The sequence below is a fragment of the Rhamphochromis longiceps genome, linkage group LG18 (assembly GCF_057381845.1).
Source record: "Rhamphochromis longiceps isolate RC_006_pf linkage group LG18, R_longiceps_female_GT1.1, whole genome shotgun sequence".
NCBI lineage: Eukaryota > Metazoa > Chordata > Actinopteri > Cichliformes > Cichlidae > Rhamphochromis > Rhamphochromis longiceps.
The window spans coordinates 15,136,321-15,157,445 of record NC_140574.1 but is presented as its reverse complement, the minus strand read 5'-3'; the positions used below and the strand labels follow the sequence as shown (position 1 = coordinate 15,157,445).

Here is a 21,125-nt window from a genome sequence, read left to right as displayed (position 1 = left end):
ACTGCAGACATCAGCCACACAGCCAAACTTCATAACCTTGCTACTCAGAGAGCTGAGAACAGCTGTATGAAACCTTCTAACTGCTTTGACAGGGCCTCGTTAAAACGGCCCGGAAATGTCACTCTGGTTCAGACCCATTCGGTGCTCTGCTGTTTCCCAAAAAAAACACTTACCTCAGTCTCACGCTAAAACTGTCTTTTTGACTTCATTTTCCTGCATCACACACTGCTGACAGAAAAGGCCAGATAAATAACTGTTTTTATTTTTTCTTCTTGCTCACAAAGGTTATGGGAAAGGATTAATAATACACCTTTAGTAGTGGAGAGGCCTTGGCTCAGGTGGTAGAGCGCGTTGTCCACTAATCACTGGCTTCGAGGGTCTCTGACCCCTCCAGCTGCCATAGTGTCCTGGGGCAAGACTCCACACCCATAGCTTGCCTCATTGGCTGCAGTGAGTTTATGTTAATAAATACATTTCTTATACATTTATTTAAAAAATGCAGTTTAAAAATAATTACAGTCACCTGTTGTTCATGTCCATTTTATACAGTATTACTTCTAAGGATTATTTCATGCTTGTCCTGTTATTTCTGTTGGTATGTTCAGATATTCCACCAGATTAACCATATTCTTCAGAACGTCGGTTGGTCTTATTAAGCGTTGGTCTTATCACGAAGATCGAACTGTCAGCATTTATAAATAAATGCAGTTCTGGTGATTGTTATGGCCACTAACTGTCACGTAAATCCATCATTTTAAAGGCAAATCAAATGCAAAGTCACAGCACAACTATTTTTAACATTATGGGGCATAACTATTAGTTTTTATTGTATTTTTTAAATGGTAAATGGTAAATGGCCTGTATTTATATAGCGCTTTACTAGTCCCTAAGGACCCCAAAGCGCTTTACATATCCAGTCATCCACCCATTCACGCACACATTCACACTTTTTAGAATAGCATAATCACTTTGATCACATCTGGGAGGCTGATGAGGTAAACACAAACACTACTTCACTGGTGTTTGATTAAACCACCTGTTCGATTGGCCAGGATAGAGCGTTGCAAGATGTCACATTGTGTTGTGAAGTCAAACAAGGTTCTCCTGTGCAGATGATATCGTTGCTTTTTTGTGAATTGGATGACTTTACTGTACTTATTTTATCTCTATTTAAACAAGGCCACATATTTAAAGCTGTACTTTGCTTCATTCTGTCTTTAATTATTGATAATTATATATTTCATTAGTTATCCCGTTCCCAGGAGGGTGGCATGGATGCCCCTCCAGTGGTCCTCCTTGGGCTCTCGCACTCTGGGACCTCTGGATGTCTGGAGCCTGGATCTCCTCCATGCCTGCTTCATGCCCTGGGGTACAGGGCTATGGCTCTCTACATCGGTCCCCAACCTTTTTTGCGCCACGGACCGGTTTATGCCCGACAATATTTTCACGGACCGGACTTTAAGGTGTCACAGATAAATACAGCAAAACAAAACTAGTACCGGTACCGAAAAAAGAAGATTTATCCATAACACATGTGAAAAGACCCAGGAAAACCGAGTTAACGATAAAAACGATAAAAACGATAACAAAATAACGCTAAAAACCCAGAAAACCATACATTTCACACCCGAGCCTCAACTCTCGCGGCCCGGTACCAAACGACTCACAGACCGGTCCGTGGCCCGGGGGTTGGGGACCGCTGCTCTAGCAGACCATTACATGGGGAAACCTTTTGAATACAAGCGTGCTGATCCACACAGGTGTGCACACGGGTGTGCACTGTTTATAGACATAAACTACACCTTTATTGGCTGCTATTTCCAAGCACATTATGCGCTGTCGGTCCTTCTTGCTACACAACAACATTCAATATTTAGTATTTACTGCTGTTTACACTTAGCTAGATTAACGTGATGGTGTTGTGTTTAGTATGTTGCTCTGTTGTTGTTGTTTTTGCTTGTTTTCTCGTCTTTTTCTCTCAACAGGTGATCCAGGAGATTTTTTTTCTCTTCTTTCTCTTTTTAAGTGCCCTTTCTCACTGTCCCTCTTCCCTTCTGATTTTCTTTTCCTTCATCTTTCTTTCTCCCTTTCCTATCCCTCAGTTGTGTCTGTCCCGTCTGTAACAACTTAAAATAAAATAAATAACAACAACAACAACAACAACAACAACAACAACAACAACAACAACAAAAAATAATTAAATTATCCCGTTCAGACAGACATAACAACTTCATTTCCAAAGTGCAGGCCATTTCTGCAAAGGATTTAAATAATGCCGCTACTGTCTGGGAAACGCGAATAACAATCTGATTTCACTCAGGAAATCAGTGTTAATGTAGTAGGGATATGACCCGCATGCAAATCCCGGGTAAGTGACCTCAGATAGAAAGATACCTTTCAGTGGGAGCTACTTCAGTAATAACTATCATAATAACCTGCAGGTTTTTAATGTTCTGCAACCTTCTTGTCTCTTAATGCATTTTATGACAAAGGCAGGCATACCTATTTATTTATCTCTCTGTCTGCTCTCTTTGTTTCCTCCTACCCTGCTGCTGCACTTCATCTTTTGAGCCTACTACTGGCATAAACACGGAGACGAGTTGTAATAATGTCAGCAGTATTAGAGATCACCGGCGGGGATAAGACCATTGTGTAAAACATACTGTGGTGAGCTATGAAGCACAAAAACTAGACAAGGGAGGAAAAAATACTGTTAGTAATAATTGCTTAGAAAATTGCTTCTAAGCAATTCATGTTTCCATCTAATGGCTGTGCAGAGATAAGTGAGACATCCTGTAACTTGGACTTGTCTGTGGTATGAGAGGGCCACTTTGTTTCTTCTCTCTCCTTCTAGACAAACCTTTATCATTACTGTGTGTGTGTGCGTGCATGTGTATTCCCACTTCTCAAGCAAATCAAGTTCTGCAAACAGCGTCTCATTTGTTTGACAGGGTTGCTTGTGCTCAAGCATGCCAGATGAGGCTTATAAGGACACAACAGTTTGCATTAGTTGATGAAAAGCTGCTAATGCACATAATTATTGCACATTAATGTACCGCTTTTGCTTTATTATGCAATGTTCGATGATCAGATGTTAATCGTGATGCTGCAAAACTTTAAAGTTTATTACCTGAAAACGGCAGAACTAAGCAAAACCAATCTGTTACAACAAAGATGTTACTGCTGTAGTTTACATGGAAGACGTGTCTGCAGACTGTCTACTGAGCGGTAGTGTCTGTGAAGGTTCTCAGTCATCCAGGTCATCTTAGTCAAAGGAGCTTGCAAAGACAAGTGTCTGGACTTCTACTTGAAGACGTTTCTTCAGTTATGAAGAAGCTTCTCAGATGAGAGGTGAAACGTCTTCAAGGAGAAGTACAGACACTTGTCTTTGCAAGCTCCTTTGACTGAGGGGTAGTGAAACTTGCCAAAATGCAATGCATTGTCTCATTGTTTCGGTGCAGCACAGTAAACTGTACCTCTTTGCTGTGAGTTTCACCTAAAGACTTCCAGCAACCAGTCACCAACCAGTTGGGGAATCACATTGTTCCCTAGCTTCTGTGGCTATGACCTAATTTCTTCTACTGTACATGCGCAGAATCTGTCTAGGTTAATATTTCAAAGGTTTTATCATCTTTTCAGTCACATAAATTAAAGTTCTAAATTGTTGAGCTGCCTGTTGTAGCGACCCATTGTGGATAATGTAGCAGCTGAAAGTAGCTTCTATCAAAGTCCTTAATTATCAAGAGAGAAAATGTCCTTTTTTAAAAGAAACTGAGATAAGAGGCATAAATCTTAATAATTAATATAATAAATATATTTATTATTATTTATAAATAAAAAGTGCTCCAACTAGAAGCTTTCTGAAAGTGGGATTCTCTTGTCATTGCAATCCCACCTAAGTTTGAAAACCTGCTAATACGGGACTATATTTGACTTTCTATTCAAACGTATTTTTTATTCATATTTCTATACATTAGAGGGAACATTTACAACAGACCACTTGCCTCTTAGTTTTAGTATTAATTTATACTTTTCTCTTTCAAGATAACATGAGGGTTAGTTTATAGCACATCTCACTGATCCCGATTATGTTGCCAGGTGCAGATATATCATGGAATAATTTAAAAAAAAAAGTAGTTGTGATCTGTTTCCAGGACCCGACTAACAGCCGAGGATGTCGGCTGTTAGTCGGCAGTGGTTGGCAGGTTGACTACTGTGTTAGAAGTGCCACCACTGAAGCACTTGGACAGCACAGGTCTTTACTCTCCCACATCAGATTCCCATCTTTATCTGCTTAGTTAGGTTTTTGGTGACAAACAAAACTTGTTTGACAAACAAAACTTGTTTGTCATAGTTTGCTGTCGGGTTTTTCACACCTGAGTTCAGTTACGTTGATTTGGTAGTTATAGAAACTGCTGTGCACGCACCTCACAGATGGGCACTACAGGACACTGAGATGAATGTCAGTACAGCTTAACTGCACCATCATTGCTTATCAATGAAAAGCAGTCCTAAGCATTTTTCAATGAACGAAAAAGAGAAAGGAAAATCGGCTATCAATCCCAACATGAGGCTGTTACACTCTCAGCATTTTAGCTTTCAGGAAAGAGCTGCTATTACTCCTAAAACAAGACCAAATTTGTAATAAATTCTCAGTTATTCTTGAGTAGTCTGCAGGTTTATTCAGGTTTAAACTCTTTATGTAAATCACAAATTACAAACAAGGAAAAGTTGTAGCTTGTGGCAGCAGCCTGTGCATTAGTCCCACCCTCCAGCAGCCATGCCTGTTCCGCCTTCATCCCTGCGGTCTGCTGAATGCTTCTGAAAAAAAACTTTGAGGCAGTAGTTTGACACCAAGGACGGTGTTTCCAGTGTTTGTGATGGATGTTAAAGCGGTCAGTAATGCAGCGATCGCATGATGGGCCACGGGATGTGGTGTGATAGCTGGTGTTACATCAGGCCATCTAAAACCGCCTCTCTGAGCCGACTGACCTTCAACTTGTTTATTTTTGCCTTCGTGCCAGCAGCCCAGCAGCAAGGAGAGGACGTCTGGGTAACAAGAAAGGCATTCGACATCTCGATGAGGAAACCCATTCGACCGAAGCGCCATGTTAAATCCACTAGGAGGAAAAAAAATCTCTGTCAATAGCAGCTAACACATCTTTGAAACTCATACGTATTGATTTGGCAAAATGAATCTGGCATTGTTCTCCTCAAGGTCTCAGCAGGAGAAGCATGTTGTACTCTGAGGATCGGCACAGCAAAAGCTTCCCTCTGAAAAATTAAACAAGTGGAGGTTTGACTGTGTGCTGGGAAATGGAGGCAAGCTGTCATGATATTTGATATGACCTTTGATCCCTGTTTTTTTTGTGTGTGTGTGTGTGTGTGTGCGCGTGTGTGTGTGTGCGCGTGTGTGTGTGCGCGTGTGTGTGTGTGTGCGCGTGTGTGTGTGTGTGCGCGTGTGTGCGTGTGTGTGTGTGTGTGTGTGTGTGTGTGTGTGTGTGTACGGAGTAACTGAATTTTGTATGTAGTCTGTTGAGCAAAGGGTTTGAACAGGGTCACAGTTACTAATTTCAAGTGCATTCAAAGTCTTTAGGTGTTGAACTGATCTTTAATGAGCTCTTTCAGCCAGGGTTTCAGAGCTAGATTTAATTTTGCTGCTAAACGGAGAAGATGCAGATCTGAACTGCACCCATTGCTCTTCAATCTTGGGAAACAATATCAGAAAAGACAAAGGAAGCATGTTATAAAATTAACAGTCTGATTGTTGCTTTTCAACCTCCATAGCATAAACTATACAAACATATAAAAGTGCTGTGAAAGGATTTGCGGTAGAAAGCAGGCCGGGTGCAAAAAGAGCAGCTCAGAAGTTTGCATGGAATATTAAACTTGTCGAGTAGTCAAATGTTCTCAAAACAAGATAAGAAGGATCAAGAAAGGAGATAAGATATAGAAAAACAACAATGTTTAAAGACAGCTGAAAGTTAGTTTTGACCTCATATTTAGCTCCGTCTCCATCCATCCATTCATTTTCTTAACTGCTTTTAAAATTTAGGGTTGCTGGAGCCTATCCCTGCCGTCAGGGGGGCAAAAAGCAAAACTAGGTGATAAAGAGAGAGCAATGATCTGTGGCCAATACCTGCAAAACCATTTTCTTTATGGAGGTTGTCTTGTTGTTGCCTCTCCAGTGCGCCTGTTGTCACTTTCATTCGCACCAAAGCCGATGAAAGTGATTGACGGTTTATGTTTCTGAAAAGACAAAAATGTCCTTTCTTCAAAAGTAGTCTGGATTATATTCATAAATCCCCCAATATCCCCATTTCCCATCCTGTGCTCCAGCTAGCATGGCTCTAAGCTTATCCATGTATGGATAGTGAGATGTGATGTTAACGTGTGCAAACGCCCATCGTTTCAAAAACTCAGATGTAAGTGGGATTCTCCTGTCCATCCAATCCCACTCAAGCTTGAAAACATCCTAATAAGAAAAGAAAAAACACTCTGCATTGGAAATCATTTGTATTCATATTTTTAATACTTAAAAATTAACAGACCTTATGGTGAAATAACATCGCATTAAAGAGGCTTGCACTTTAACCTTTTCATTCCATTCAGTAATTATTGTGCTTATTAGCTCTGCAGTTGTGTCATCTCCTAAATACCAGTGGCGCTCTCCATTAGAGTTCAGTTCAGAAGCAGAAGGAAAGCTTTGCATTTGTTGCATCAGCTTCCAATACTTAGACCATTAATTAAACCTAATGATAGGTTGCTAGCAACCAGCTTGTGGGTGGCTAGCAACCTGACAGTTGTTGATAAAGACATTAAATTATGCAATAAATGTCTGTAGCTTTAAAGTGAGACATGCTGAAACATTTTCATTCCCATTTCTTTTTCCCTTTTTCTTTTTTTTAGCAGATATCTAATATTTGGCATAAACTGATAGTAGAACACCAGCAAAAACAACTACAATAGAGACTTGATATGTTACAATAACTATAATGCTCCAATAAAAAACATTTATTGGCATACGTTTTTTTACGAAAAGTAGTCACAATTCGTTGTGTAATCAAATTAATAGCAATAATTAATCGCAAAAAAAGGTTAAAAGACAGAACGCAATAGAATAAAGTCAGATTATTAAAAAATAGTTTCAATGAGAATCTCAACACATGGTCTCGTTTAAAGGAGTCTACAGAGTCAACTAAACAGAGAGACTATTCCAAAGTCGCCACAGACTGAAAGGATCCTTCCATCTGTCCTCAGTCTCATATGAGGAACAACCATTAGGGTAAATGGGATAACTAGTGTGGAGCTAGTGTCCATTTAGTATTCTGTATGCAAGTATGAGAATTTTAAAATAAATCCTATAATTTACTGTGAAAAGATGTAAGGAGCATAAGTTATGTGTAATGTGTGTTTAGTAGAATGCGTTATTAGTCTGGCAGCTGCATTTTGTATCACTAGGAGGTGTGAAAGAGATGATTGCGCTTGTAAAAGGAGCATTGCAGGAATCTGGGGGGAGTTCAGCTCAGGAAACTATGGCTCGAAATGTAAAAATGTTTCAGAAAGTAAAGCAACAGGAATGTGAAATAGATTTTATATAAGAGTCAAAGACCATAAAAGAATCAGTGTGAACGCTGATGAGCAGAAAGAAGCAAGCCCTGGATGATTCTTGGATTTAGTTCAGGAGGAGCTGTTATGGTTGCTTTCAGTCTCGTAGAAATGAAAGATAAGGTAACTCTTGGAGAGCCAGGCACCAATCTAGTAGAAATAATCAACCTTGGTGTGCAGCATATTGAGCTGGGGAAGCTTAAATGACATATATAGCTGAATGTCATCTGTATAAAGATGATCAATAATGCCACCCAAAAGAAAAATGTAGAAAGAAAATAATGATGAACTCAGGATTGATCCTTGTGGAACCCCTCGGATTAGTGAAGCAGTGATAGAAGGGAACATGCTCACCCAAACAGAGAAGGTCCTGTCAGATTAATAGATAACCAGTCTAACGCAGAGCCAGAGATACCCGCCAAAACCTTAATCCTGTTAACATGCTGTGGTCAGCGTTACAAAGTACAATGAGTCCAGAACAATTCCCTGAATCAGATGCTATTAAAAGATCATTATAGACCTTTAAAAGAGCAGTCTCAGTGGAGCGCTGCTTTGGAAAGCCAGATTGAAAAGGGTCAGACATTTTTAATTTGAATAATAAGGATCTGAATGGACGTTCCACAACTTTTTTCCAATAATTTGCTAATAAATGGTAATTTTGAAGTAATTGCAAGTGGAACCTTTATCAAGATTAGACACTAAAGATATGCCAAAATGGCAGCTGTAACATTGTACAGGTTCACTGTAAAAGCAAGGTGCTTTGCTGATAATTGAAACAGGAAATGGACTCATTACTGGGGTAGAAATGGGAAGACCAGGAACTTTCAGCTGGTTAGACTCTTCATGAACTCAGGTGACTAATCTGCATTTCCAGCCTCTGCAGCATAAAAGAGTATTTTAAAGAGAAGAACAGTGTGTTTCCACAGCCTTTAGTTGTTTTTCCAAATGCATAATCAAAATGTTCCTTTGTGCTGTTTGGTTTTTAGTCATCTCACACTCTGCTGTTTTGGTCCTCCCACATTAGCCAAAGTCAGACACAAGGCTTTGGTTAATGTTTGTTTTCTTTCCTCCTTATTATGGAACATAAGTAATAAATAATTGTTTAATTAGTAACTGTAATGTGATTAGTAAATTCATGTGGAATAATATTCTAGGTTACTGTGTTTTAGACACACGTGCTCCCCTTCATATAGTATTCATCGGCATAAATGAAGACAAGTGTTTTTCTGTTTTACTGTGTGTTGCTCCAGCAGTCTGAATTACTCCAAGAAACGGAGTATTTCTACTACAGACTTCCCTCTGTGTGTTTATTTATTGCCTGTTGAAGAAATTCATCATGTGTGTGCCCACAAAGGCAGCATAGCATGCTTTCTCGCTCATATTGCAAACGCCACAGCACAATACTATAACAAATTAGACTCACACCTGAACGTGGAGCAGAGCTAATGGGGAGTTAAATCAGGAAAAGCACCTTGACCATTTCTTTTACCTTGTAGCTCGTAAAGATACGCTGCAGACTGAAATGTAATGTTCGCAGTGACATGGGTGTGCATACAGAGAATAAGCGCTGGGGTGCAGATTTGTGGGAAGGTGTTTATTTCAGCAACTTGCAGCAATTTAAGTCAGTTTGGCAGTTGCTAAGGGAGCGAGCGTTCGACCCTGACTGCTGTGTTTCACAGCCTGTTGTGTCTCTGCTCTTCCTGCTGCCCTTTTTCTCCTGCGCTTTTCTGTACATTTCTTTCTGTACACTCTCCCTGTTCCTTGTCCTTCTTCACCTCATCTTTTCTCCTCGCTTTCACCACCTGGCAACTCCCAGAGAGAGAGTGTGTGTGTGTGTGTGTGTGTGTGTGTGTGTGTGTGTGTGTGTGTGTGTGTGTGTGTGTGTGTGTCGGAGGTAATTCAGGGAATCATTGCCATTCTTTCTCATCCTCCCGCATGATGGATCACCCAGCTGGGGAGAGACCTCATAGAGCCCAGTAGCTACCAAACAGTACTATCAGCCCATAAAATGAGCATTTTAATAAACTGTAAGAAAATATTTGGAGTTAACATACAGAAAATATCCACAATGTTTATATGTACTCTTAATTTAAGATGCAGAATACATTACTATGCAAATTTATTGATATTTTGGTTCCAAGCTAGACTTTCTCATCATTTTTTAAAGAGCTCTTGAGCAGTAGTTCTCCATGCTGTCTGAATCTCTTTGGACATTGCCTGGTTTTCACTCACTCATTATCACCCTCATTGTTTGTTTGTTTGTTTGTTTGTTTGTTTTAGTAGTATCTTTGCACTAACAATGTGATTTTGTAAAATCTATTGGCAAGAAGTCTTTCATATCTCAGCACGGTGTGTGGTGTTTCCTTAAAAATTTAAGGAAACTGGACAAGTGGAGGACAAAAATAAGTGCCAGGCCTACAAAAGTATTGACAGATAATGAACACTGAGAATGAAGACTGAGGTCTTATGAAGTAATGAATTCAAATTTTTACATTTTGGTTCAAATCGTCATCCTTGTGTACGGAGAAATGTACAACAGTGAGTGTCTACAGTCAGTAAAACTCTGTCATGGTTTGTTGCTGTATTTCTGTGGTGTTGGAGATATTTTTAGAATTGAACATGGAAAATACGGTGAGATTTTGGACCACGTCTGGCTTCATTTTTAGGCAGGACAGTCAGTTTACAGGCAAACGTGGAAGTGTAACTAAAACAGGTGGATGTCCTGAGTGCAGAATTTTCTAAACCCACAGTTCATCAAAGTTTCATGGTTCCTCGTGGAGATGTTTTTTTTCCTGTTTAATACAGCTGACAGCAGGTAATGATTTAAGTGCAGGGCTTTTAAAAGATGACGTGAGCAATAATGGAAGATGACAGTGTAACAGAAATAAAACATTTATCTATTATATATACCATTATTCTTCCTGGAGATAGAAAATCCTCTCTTGACCCCAGCTGCCACAATAATTACACACTGCAATCACTGAATATTGGAAAAACTACATTTACTCAAAAGTTTATATTTAATTACAGAAAAATCTGACAAAACCGATATGAAATATTAACAACTTACAGTACGTCACCAGTGCAAGTTTCATTTTTTTTAAGAGCTTAGTGAGATTTTTCATCTCTTTCAGTTTAAAGTGTGTCTGCGTTTTCCCTTCAGGAGTGAACGCCGATGTTTAAAAATCCACACTTACCGATTAAATTAGGAGGAAAGATTATGACTGATGAGCTTACGAGAAACAAATCCTATGCGCCATTCAGAGGATGTACAAAGTTTAACAATGCGAGTTTCATTTCTCTGAGTTTGTTCTCCTTTTCCTTTTCTTTTGTTTTTCTTCTAATCCAATGAGATTTACTTTAGAGAATAAAACCATATAGCGCCTGTGAGGAACGTTTTATATCGCGCATCATTTCGGTGCTCTCAGAAAAACAAGATAAACGATGCCCAAAGCAAAACTTCAAATTGGATTAATGCTTATATGCTTCCACTTTATATGCACGCAAAACTATTTAAAGTTTAAAAGAGAAATGGTTAGCTTACCGCCTGATAACTATTTATCCAAGAACACTTATATTTCTGCCTTTCTCAGCCCACATGTTTCTGTTTTATTTTTATTTTTTTGAGTCATATGTGATTAAGACACATTTCAAGTTAAGTTAAGATAAAGACTTTTCATATGGCCTTACAGCACTTTCATCCCCCCTGAGCTTTCGCTGCCACGTACTGTGCAATCCTTTGAAAGATCCTAATTTGTGGTAAATATGCACTGGGGAGAAGGAGGTCACAGGCCATGTTAGCCCGCTCAGTGGGAGATTTCTTTCTTCATCCCTTTTTTATTATTTTTCCCTCATCATGTGCACGACCTTTAAAACGTAGCAAAAATGAAGGGCAGCTTCTGTTGGGGGTTTAATTATAAACAGGCCCAAGGTCACATCCTATCACTGAGGGCCTTTGCATATTATTCAAGGATTTCAGGCCAGCGGTGTCTGGGCAGAGCGATACTGCGAGTGGATAAATGACGACGCATCGTAGTACAACAGTGAGAGAATGAAAAAGGATTGCTTTTTATCTTAGGTGCTTTAAATCAGGCCAGTAGAGTAAACGGGCTGTCCGGTCTAGTGGTTTGGTTTCAAGCTTGTGTACAGTATCCAAATTTTAAAAATTCTCTCAGTGAGGCTAAAAAAGAAGGTTCTACTACTAGGATTAAATAATTTAATCCTCTTATGATCAAACCAATTCTGACTCTGTGACTCCAAAACAAAGATATTAAATCAAATCCATTAATCCACTGCAAACAAACTTGGTGATTAAAAATCTCAGGTTCAAAAGTCACTCTGACTCAGGTTGGATCTTCTGCTATTTCTAATTTCATGGTTAAAGTAAAGTGAATTGTTAAGTAGACGTTTCTGGAGCTATAAAACACTTTGCACCTTCTGCCACAGTAATATTTTAACATGAATCTGTGACACTGGAGGAAAGAAAAATATGTAACCATTTATTTAATGGTTATAAATGATACAAAACTTGAATTATTCAATGCTTAAAATTAGTTTCTTCTAATTTCAGAACCTCATTCAACAACAACAGTAAGCTTGGTCTTAATTAAAAATAGTCTTAAAAGGATATTAAATATATTGTTGACCTTACATGACTAACTTGTCTGTGAAGTCATCAGGTAAGGTGCTGATTTGTTCTGTCTCAGTGGAGGACTGACCCTTCAGCCTCTCTAGGCTCTAAAATCCTAAAACAGTGTAACAGGCAGTAAAACTGTTTGTTTAAGCTCAAACAAGCATGCAACCTTATAGTTCTTGGTTACCTTCACCAAGGAGCTTATGTTTTTAGTAGCATTTGCATGTCATTCTGTCTGTAAACACGATAGCTCAAAATGTTTTGAATTAATCCTGTTAAAACTTTGTAGGGGCGAAGGGTGGGGTCATGTTAACAATCCATTCAAATTTGCCTTTAAGGTCAGCTTAATGATTTATTTGCTGAAAATAGACAAAAAACATTATAACGTAGAAACTATGATTCACACAAGTGCTGTCTGTGTTGGCTTTCATAGAAAGCACCATATAAAGATTTAAAATATCATGTCACATTTGGCCTCTGACCTCTGCTTAGAGGTCAATACACTGAACTGAGGGTCAAAGTCATAAAAATTCTATATAGAGCTTTTTAAAACCTAGGTTTCTGACTGCCAGTGTTCGTGTTGACAACATATACAGTAGATATGTGATGGAGTGTTACAGGGAATTTAAAAAATATCATGTTACTTTGGACCTCTGACCTCTTCTTTAAGGTCATATGGTCAAACTTTCATAAAATGTCTTTCATATTTTAAAACTATGTATAAAAGTATCCAGCTGTTTTTGTATTTGGCAACATTTAGAAAATAAGGCTGGTATATGAAGAGTCTAAATATAAAATTACATTTGACCTCTGACCTCACTTTTACCTTTCATATAGTCTATTCCCCATTCCCAAAAGGCTGATTCTGTTCATCTGGACGGAGCGTTTTCAGTGGGAGAAACGTTTCGTCTTTCATCCAAGTGACGTCTTCAGTGTCAGCTGGCTGCAGGTTTCCCAACCTTATAAACAGTACATTTGCATAATGACTGAAACCAGCACCACTGAATGAACAGTGGGCTGGGAGGTCTTTTACCTGTTCTTCCAATTTGACACCAAAATGTGTTCTATCTTTATAGAAATGATTTTCAAGAGAAGGAGAACGAGCTCACTAGTTAGTTAATAATATACTACAGTACATTTCTATCTAAAAAGCTAAGCAGGTCCAGTTATTTACAAGTACCCACACCTACTCCTACATTGTGTATAAAATACGATACTATTCCCTTAAATACATTTTGTGAATTTAACCTACATGAGCAGATTTTTGATGTCATTAAAACTAGTTTTATCACTTTTATCACAATGTGTCTGGACCAATGTCATGCACTTTACGTTGGCCTTCCCAATACAGTTAATCTCATCTTTTAACTGGTCCTTGCAAACAGGAGTGCATTTCCCCCGTCCTGGCCTCCCTCCACTGGCTCCTCATTTGTTTTAGGATTAATTTTAAGATTTTATTATTTGTTTTTAAAACCTTTAATGGATCAGCACCACCGTACATGTCTGAGCTGCTGTTGCCATATGTTCCCCTTAAGCTGAGGTCCATGGACCAGCTGCTCCTGGCATTCATGAAAAAGCCATAATATTATAGCCGTAATATACTAATATGTGGAATGATCCCCCTGCCCATGTTAGGATTTTCCCTCTCACTACCTGTTTTTTTTTTTTTTTTTTTTTTTTTTAAATATCTCTTAAAACTCATTTTTTATTCCTTGGTTTTTAACTCAGAATGAGAGTGGCGTGTTCTTACCTTCTGTTCATTATTGTGTTTTGTCTTCTTATTGGTTTGCTATGTGGTGTTTCTGTGGTTTATCAAGCAATTTATCAAAAAAAAAAAAAGTGCTGTATAAATAAAATTGGATTGGAACCGGATTGAATTGGACCAAATTGTATTTGACACGTAACCTGATTAAATATCTGTCATTATCATTGTCAATAAAAGTGAAAAATCGCGTTGTTGTGAAAATGTAAAAATGCAGTCGGTCTAATTTCTTCTCCACAATGAATGTCAGAAAACCTTTTCAGGGCAAATTGATGTCTGTATAAACAATAAGTTTACAATGATTAATTCTGTCATCAGCTATGTTCTTATTCCTGCTGCTGAAAAACTACAAAATGTTCAAGCTCTTAAGGCTTTTATTGTTTGTGGTTTGTCCAGATTTTCCATCTTTTAGTCTTCAGCAGCGTCCCAACCTGCTGCTGCGTCTGAGCGTCCCATCTCCAAATGTCGTGCAAACAGTGGCAGATTGAACTCAGAAACCACTGTGATTTCTTTCGTGCTAAAAAGCTGAGTCTCAAATCGACTTTGTCTGATAATCAAATAGGAGTGCATCATTTCATCTATATTAAATAATCTTTTCAGTTTTGCAAACTCTCCTGAGCAGAGAGTGTTTCTCCTGCTACGTATTCTGAGAAAATGCCTGCAAATGCTTAAAACAATGTTCTCTTCCTTAGTTTTTTCCATCTGTTTGGTAGTCTAGCTTTCATTTGTGATCTCCGACTGCATGGGATTAATTAGGCTCTGAATGGATTGAATTCACTCCCCACATTTTCGAACATATTGAGACACAAGCAGGCAGATGGTCGCAAACTTATTTCTCCTGGCATTCTGATCATATTCCAAGACTCCAACCCTACTGGGACCAGTGCTCTAATTTTCTACATCAAGCTTAATAACACAAGCTTCTTCAACGTCCACTTACAAGGTGTGAAACGGCCTGGAAAACACTGGAGCGGCTGACCTTAATGACAAGCTTGTGAATTATTAATTGAATCACATTTGGTGCATTTACATATCAAACTGCAGTGCATAGGAATGTATAGCTGACTTTATGAGGACAAAAAAAATAAGGTTGGCTCATATTTTCCGGTCGGGAGCTTGTTATTGTAGATTGATTCAAAAGTGGGTGTCCAAACTGTTCCAGTTTATCTTTCCCCAAACTGTGCTAAATATTCGTAAAAGCAGCATGTGAAACGTCTGCTTCTCTCTCATCATTGCAGGAAATTTGGACCGCAAGTCCAGTACCCACGGGGGATGGTGACATTTATCATAAAATAACCTTTCGTCAAATGGCCTTCAGTATCTCACAGCACTGGCTCAGTCCTATTTGGCTTATCATATAGACAGGGTATAATGAGGACAGCAGATAGGCACGAGCTTAAGGAGGCGCCTTAAAAAGCCCCAAAGATCCAGTGGCATTGAATGAGCCGCTCTCAGTTTGTAACGAGTTGGAACCAGGTTTGTTTAAGGATAAAGGCTGGTTGGTGTGTGCCTCGCTTCCTTTTTCTTCAGATAAATTACAGATTTTCATGTGGTCGCAGAAAAAAGCTTTTTTGGTGACATTTCAAACTGAATTTGTAATATTCTTGCAGGTAATTTGTAAATTTTCACAGTTTTACCAGCTAACTCTTAGCGCTGCTCTATGATTTTACTCTCAGCGTGTAGTTTAAGTCAAATTTTCTGTGCAAGTAGGTGCAGAATGACTGTTTTCAAATAACCAGGTCTGCTGTACAGCTCATTCACTCGTCAAAGTTCTCTCCCTTACTGTTTCCTGTTTTGTTCATTTTTCCTTTTCCCCAATATTTTTCTTTCTTCCTCTAGCTAAACGTTTTTCCCCCCTCACCACAGTCTTCATTATTGGGTTGGTAAACTGATGTTGATACCTGGAGTTCAAAGTCCAACCGTGACACTTGACTGAACAATCCTTTAGGACATTTCGGCACCCTAATGTAACTGTCGTCGCATAGCTGAAAGACAAAACATCAGAGCGCAGTGGAGCTTGTGTGCAGCTCGTTGCCGAGCGCTCCTCAGAATAATCGAATCACAATGGGGTACTCCCTTTGAAGGAGCACGTCAGTCCAAAACAGATATATACCCAGCCTAGCCTCTGTGCAAGATGGAGCATCTGTTTGAGGTGGTTTATGGTTCAGCTGACTTATTGAAACTAGAAACTCTAGCAGGTTGATTGTCCATACAAGAGAGAAGGTGAAGCTCACACCCTGACTGACAGCATCCTACTGCAGTCTACAGACATGAATATCTGCACAGCCAAGCAATACTTCCTTTGTCACAACAGTGGCAGAGAGGTGTTGTTGAACTTTGCACTTTATTGTATTAATGTATTTGTTAATTGCTCTCCTGTTGATTTTTCTAGTGTAATATTCCAGTGCATATTTCATACACTTCTTGGTACATATTTATCTGTAACAAAAGCTGGTAAAGGAAACTGCACTGTGGCGTCTTCCTTAAACTAAATTTAATTCTTTGACCTAATTTATCATTATTTTGTTATACAATCAGCTGTTCCAGCACAGGCATAGAGACAGACACTCCACTGGGAAATAATTGTCTGCCCTTGTTTATCAATTATTTTCATAACTTTTATGGACAAAATTTCAAGGTAAAGCCAAGGGACAGGTCAGGTTCAGTGTTCCTGTTGGCTTCATCGAGCAGTAATCTCCATCTTGCACTGGAGCACTTCGTAGCTGAACGTGAAGTACCTGGGACGAGAATTAGCACCTTGACGTCTGAAACCATGGTTCTCATCTGGAAAAGATTGGAGTTACTCCCTCAAGTGGAGGAATTTAAATTGGTAAAGTTTAAGTATTTAAGTATCACTCTCTTCATGAGGGGAAAAACAGGGTGGGAGATGGACAGATGTTTGCAGTGACATGGATGCTGTAACAGTAAAGAGAGCTGAAGGAAGACAAAGCTGTTGTTTTATTGGGCCAGCTACATTCCTATCCTCACCTACTGTGTACCCCTAACCAGTTCTGTCGGATGGTTCTTCCTGTTAAAAGAGTTTTTTTTTTTTTCTTCCCACTGTCGTCAAGTGCTTGGTGATAGGGGTGTCCTCTGATTTCTGAGGTTTTCTTTGAATTATTGTAGAGTCTTTACCTTACAATATATAAAGGGCATTTTCGTTATGATTTGGCTCTATATAAATAATATTGAATTGAGAAGTATAGGATTGTCAAGATGGGCTTACTACAAGGGGTGTGTGCACTCAGCCGTTCATGAGACGCTCGGAGTAGAACTGCTCCCCCTAGACATCAAAAGGAGACAGTTGAGGTGGTTAGGGCATCTAACTAGGACGCCTTCTAATTGAGGTGTTTCTGGAAGGAAACCCAGGGATAGACCAGTGATATGCTGGAGAGAATGTCTCGGCTCGCTTGGAAAATGCCTTTTAGAGCTGGAGGAGGCTGACTGAGAGGCATCTTTGCCTAGACTGCTTTTGCAATGCAGATATGGTGTTGAATATGGATAGATGGATGGCTTAGAGATAATCATTAATGACTGGAGTTAATCCGTGCTGACAATCCGCATTATATAATAATAATAATAATAATAATAATAATATGAAACATAAAATCAACATTGTCAGCACAGAACCAACTCTCTTTTCTCAAACTCAGTTTATGTGCGGTTTCTTCCTGTCCAGTCTTGGTGTTAAGTTGCTGTCATAGCATGTTGTCGCCTCACAGAAAGTGTTGGGAAGGTTACTTTTAAAATGTATTCCATTACAGAATACAGAATACATGCCCTAAAATGTATTCTGTAACGTATTCCGTTACGTTACTCAATGACAGTAACGTATTCTGAATACTTTGGAATACTTAATATATTATCATGCTTTTTACAACAACGTGAATGTACTATTGCAGTGTGATTTATTACTATTACTGAAGGTCCGCGACTCCGAACTGTAGTAAAGGGACCTCTGGCTAATACGGCGGGGTCCCTGTCGGCTTGTAGCCGAAAAATAGCTTTACTTTGTTGTGTGGGTCAACTTTTCTTGCGACAGACAGAGAGAGGCGTTGAAAGGCTGCTCCAACGGAACTTATTGTTTCGGAGGAAAACACGAACACGGTGTACAGTCGAGTCTTAATAGCTTACTTACAACTGGGCTCCTCAGGCACTCTTCTTGGCTGCAGTGGTTATTATTATATTTACATGCTTCCAGCTCCTGTTTTTCCTCGATGACAACTCGTACCTTTCCACTCCCCTTTTTCTCCCTCCTCGCGCTCACAGACACATAACGTGTATGGCAGTCCATTCTCCCTGCAGCACGGACTACACTGCCCATGATGCTACATTCTTTAGAGCTATGCTTGTAGCATTCTGCCTGTTAGCTTAGCACAACAACAACGAAAAGGCGCTCTCTCACCCAGGAAACACACAATCGCAGAGTGAGAGAGAGAGAAAACGTCGCCCTGTAACCATGGCAACCGTAACGCTGCCGCCTGGAACAAAAGAACGTAGCTGTCAAACAAAACCCAAACAGTCCTGACCCGCCACAATATGAAATAGGGAAGTACCGCAGTGTATTCCATTTATTTCAACAAAGTAACTGTATTCTGAATACCACCTTTTTAAACGGTAACTGTAACGGAATACAGTTACTCATATTTTGCATTCTAAATACGTAACGGCGGTACATGTATTCCGTTACTCCCCAACACTGCTCACAGACATCCCTGAAAAAAAAGTTGCTGGCCTCCGCCCCCTGCGTACATCCGTAAACATCCACCTTCCTACATGAAAGCGTCCTTCACCAATATTCTGTGATCAGTTGAACTAAATGATCGTTTGAACCTTCTGATTAAAGAAACATTTGCATTTCACACCATGTGCATACAGTAATCCATCCCTTTGCATCTGCAGCTCTTTGATCGTGTGCCAATCATGAAAGTTGATTTCCATCATCTGCATCATTACATCACTGCTCCCTAACTCAGCAGATGAAATGAGCTGATTACATAAAAAGGCAATAAAAACCACATTTCTTTGAGAATTTTTTCCCACTCTCTTCTAAGCATGTGTTTGTACTGTAGTAGGGTATTTTGATGTGAGAAGCAAGAGTCTGCTTAGTTATTAAGCACTTGAAGGTTCTTCAAAGCAAGCTGAGTGGTGCTAAATTTCTTCATTTTAAAAAAACACTGAGAGAACTTGAGGATTACAATACTTAACAGCATGAATGTGGTGAAAAAGCCAGTGTAGTTTCACAGTGATGTTTTACATTTACAATCAAAGAAAGTAAAATTCAAATCAAAGTTATATCCCCCAGAGTACATGATTTATTCTCGACTCAGAAGTGAAATATAACAGTTTCTTTTTTCAAAACTCTGTATTTATTAATAGTTGTTTCTGATTAAACGTTTAGTATTTGTGTGACAACAGCAATAGTTGAACAAATCCTGCAAGTAGCATCTTCAGCTTAATTGCAAAAGCTATTACCGAAGAGAATTTTCTTTTTATTTGGTTTAGATTTACCACTTTATGGTGGGCCCTTGCTGTTACTCTATGATGATAAAAATCTGCTCTTTTTATTTTTTCCCTGCATCATTACCTTTAATACACATAAGCACACACTCCCTTCCACACACACATACCATTCCTGCTGTGCAGTAAGCTGGCTGGCCAGATTCTGGGCTTGTGTGCCCCATGGGGCTCTATCCTCGCAATGCTTAGTCTGAAAACGGTACCTCTGCTCAGTGCTCAGCTATGACAAGGCCAAACCACGGGCATATCACTTTATTGGATGATGGAAGAACATGCTTTCATCTAGTTATGAGTCAAAGGTTAGTGCCTTAAAGGGGAGAAGACACAAACCTGACATCAAGGGGTCATTCCCAAGCCGAAGTTGTATCAGGAAGGGAAGCTGGCTGTTCCTAAGGGGTCGACCGATTGGGAAATAATGGAGCAGCTGAAAGTACTCTATCTGCAAAACTAATGACACTGTCTTAGACTGAAATGATGAACATAGCTCACCATCTGATGCGCAAACCGCAAAGTAGTTCTAAGTAGAGCTTCTACTAGGATTGTTTGGTGTTACAGGTCCTAGTTTTAGCGTGTGCCACTTGGTGTAAATTGTATATTTCACTTAGGCAAAGAGTCTTTTGCAGCTAATTTTGTTAACATAACACGAAATGTCTTTGTTCCTAAAGAAAAGCATTGTAAGGTGATTGAAACTGTACTTACCTTGTTATTAATTCATGTCACATTGCAACATTTCCTGTCACTTTTGACCGAGCTAAAAATATAACATGGTGTATTAAATGCTGTATAAAAATAATTCTCACAAAATATATTTGAAAAAAACTGAACAATAAATGGCTTTATTTGTGGTGAAAGGTTACAAGTGGAATCGTATAATGCAACAAGGAAACACATACAGAACTTAGTAGCTCCTTTGGGTCACATAAAGCAAAGAAGGTACGGATAGATGTACAGAACTCACACCAATCTAAATATTCAGCAGACGTTATCCTGCATATAAAGCTTTATCATCCAACATGCATGCTCCATATCAGCTAAACACTCATCTAACTATAGAGGTATGAAACCCTTTGGCCTTCTGCAGACATCAAGCTAACGTATTAGACATAATTCACTTGGATGAAATTCAGCTGAGGGCTGTAAAATGTATCTATAATGATACAGTGCTTTTAGACCTCTCATTCCCAAAGCAGACATGTTGTTGACCCCAGCTATACATGGCTGTGAATAATATAGGGCAGCCTTAACGTCTCAATAGATCACGCTGCATATCTCTGCAGACTACATCCACCGCACATTTGTTTTAAGAGTCTGATTTATGTTTCTTTGCTCCTTGAGGACCTTATCTCCATCCAGTGGAAGACTGATAATAGGTAAAGCAAATGGCACCTTAATCACTTGAAGTAAAAAAAGGAAGGAAAAGGGGGAGAGGGGGGGCGTCATGGTGATGCAAACAGCTGGTATGTCTTAAACTATTTTAATTAGAGCACATTTATGACAAGTCATGTTACCAAAAGACTGATATAGCCCGGGCTCTTTTTGCATCCCTCCTTTCACTCCACTAATTAATAAATCCTCATTGGACATGTATTGGCTCTGATTCAT

General features: G+C 39.2%; 1 protein-coding gene across 1 annotated transcript in view; it reads left to right on the top strand.

The window, feature by feature from the left end:
- The window catches only part of b4galt2 (UDP-Gal:betaGlcNAc beta 1,4- galactosyltransferase, polypeptide 2), a 228,147-nt gene that overhangs the window by 125,296 nt on the left and 81,726 nt on the right, over positions 1 to 21,125 (top strand). The window lies entirely within an intron of this gene.